This window comes from Furipterus horrens, unplaced genomic scaffold (genome assembly GCF_987537825.1).
Source record: "Furipterus horrens unplaced genomic scaffold, mFurHor1.1.pri manual_scaffold_7, whole genome shotgun sequence".
NCBI lineage: Eukaryota > Metazoa > Chordata > Mammalia > Chiroptera > Furipteridae > Furipterus > Furipterus horrens.
In genome coordinates, this window is record NW_028327177.1 from 92,731,749 (window position 1) to 92,734,632 (window position 2,884).

Sequence of the window (2,884 nt, forward strand, 5' to 3'; positions counted from 1 at the left end):
AAACTGTTCAGTGTGGGTCAGCCCAGTGGCTGCCTTTCCTTGCAGGATCCTGGAGCCTGGCTCAAACTCTTCAGTTACCAACACAAGAGTCCAGCGAAAGGATGAGGGAGGGCTCCAGCTTTCCCAGGCCAGCAGCATGGCCTTGTCACTACAACGGCTCCGTTTACTGATGACTCCTGGAACTGGGTGAAAGCTGCTCCTGGCTCAGTTGCACACAAAGACATGTTGGCATGGACTTTGTTTAACCTGCATCAAAAAATAAAAGACTTTTAGCACTTCTATATTTCTTTTAAATCACTAAACAAGTACATGATTTCTTTCTTTCTTTCTTTCTTTTTTAATCAAATGCCAAAGTGTGTACAGTAAAAAGTGGAGGTCTTCCTTTCAACTCCTCGCTGGCCCCATCCATAGAGCTCTTAATTAAGGTTTTGCCTGGCTTGGTGGGGAGAAGGCTGGTCTGGAGTCAGAGTGATTGGGTTTGAATCCCAGCTCTGCCACTTGTTAGCTGTGTATCCTTGCGCACAAACCTCAATTTGCTTTTCTGTAAAATGGAGGCACCACAGGAAGGACTGGGGGAGTACTGCGTGAGATGAAACACAGAAAGCCCCTCAACCAAGCCCCTGCACCTACTTGGATTCGGTTAAATTTGACTCTTAGGATTTTCTTACCAGAATCCAGCTACTTCTTTTTAAGTCCAATTCCATGCAATGAATGTGCTAATTATTACAGAATGGGGCCAATCTCTTCAGTCTGTTCGTGTGATTTTTTTTAAGTCCTCAAGGGCAGTTTCTATATGTAGAAACCACTCTTCAGAGTTTTACTTTATTTTTCAAATTAACATTTAAATTACCAAAGTTAATAATTCAAAAACAGTAGTTTCCTCTCTCATCTTATAGGTTAGCTTATTTTTGATGCTGGGAACTAAAATAAAAGCTTCACTACAACCCTGAAAAGGTGGCTATTGACTTAGAAAATGTCATGCTTTTAATTTCAGCTTATTTGTACTTATTTTATAAGTACAGCTAGACTTGCCAGACAAAACATAAGATGCCCAATTAAGTTGAAATTATCTAAAAGTCAAATGTACCTAGTGCTTTGTATTTTGTTTGCTAAATCTGGCAATCATATATCCAGCAAACTTAATTACTTTTAAGAAGTTATGGACCCATTTATAAACACTTTAAACTTTTTTCAAAGTTTAAATTGTACCCTATTTCCGTGTAAAGTTCTTTAACTGTCTGAACTAACAAAAGCCATCCTTTTTAATACTAAATAATTCTAACTAATAAATTAAATGTATAAAACATTGGTAATCCAAAATTTTTATAAATGTTCCAGAACTGTACATAAACTTAGTTAAGTTTCAAGTCAAGGTCATGAATCTAAATCGATGCACCACCACCCCCCACTCCACAATTGCACATTTTATGTTGGCATTACAAGATTGTCAACTTAATAAGCCAAAATTTCTCATATGTTACAAGTTTATGAACGATCACATGTGTACAAATCCTTCTTAAAAGATACAAAGAAATGTGTATCTCATTTAATTCTTTCTCTGGTTGGAAGATGCCATTCACCACGGAAGACAGTCATCACCCCATTGACCAGAGCTGCATTCACCAGAGATTCAGTCCAGCCCTAGGTCTGGGCTGTAGACAACAGGAGATTCACCCCACCAGGAGCTCAGGAAAGCATTAATTCCTTCCATGTACTATCTGGGGTTATCTCCTTAGAATGCCTGGGCATACTTGGTCAGAGATTTTGACCAGAATGCTGACTGGATATATGTTGGCAATATACATACATTCCCTGGGGCTATGGCCGGCTGTATGCCCATCACTTCCAGAGGAGGTGGTCCAGTGATTCTAAGCAACAGGGGGTGGGGGGTGGGGAATGGGACAACTCTAATAGAACAACAATAAATTTTTTAAAAGATTTTATTTTTAATTGTGTATTTGTTATTGTATGTTTTAATTACCGTTTATCCCCCTTATACCCTCTTCCACCTCCACCCACCTTCCTCCCCCCAGCACCCTCTTTACCCTTTTCTTTGCCAAAGTCTGCAAAGCTTAACCTGGGTTTATAACTTGATTGAACTTCATATTTCTTTTGCTTTTTGGAGCTTAATATCTTCCTGCCCAGATCTCTGAAAGTCATTTTACTTGGGCTGAAATACTACAATGCTTGCAAAACCTTCCATTCTCAGGGCCACAAAACTCTCACAATCATTAAAATAATGTTAGGTTGAATCATGGATCCCTCCAGGGGCTTTATCTGGCTCTTTGTCCTTAAAGTCCAAGGACATTTCACTGATCTATTCTAGCAGGCTAGCGATTGTTCTCCCTAGCAACACACTGCTAGCATTTGGTGTGTTAAATCATATGCAGTCAACTGGCCTTAAAAAATTATGTCATTCAAACTAGACTTGATCTTAATTACGCCCATCAGGGTGATTAGAGTCAGAGCCTGGGTGTGTCAAGGAGCAGCTAGCTGCCTAATCCCTGTGATGACAGAAAACACAGCAGAATTTTCCACTGCTCCAGCCTCACTGTCCCCCCAAAGAAGGCTCCATCACCCCAAATGCCCTCTGGGGCAGACCACTTCATATCAGTTTTCAGGAAAAGGTACATTGCGTGTTGCGACCACAGGAGAGACGACCAGATGTCACAGCTGGCTCCCAGTTGGGATAGGAATGACTTTTCAGGGGCAGATGCCTAAATTAGGCAGGCCAATTTCCTCACCAGAGTGACAGAAACAGGGGCTCCTAAAGGATTGGCCCATTTCCTTCATTTCCTTAGGGAATGAAACCCAAGATCTGCAGTTCCTCAAAGAAGTGAAAGTAGCAACAAGGAATCCAGTAATTCCTGTTATCTACAGGCCT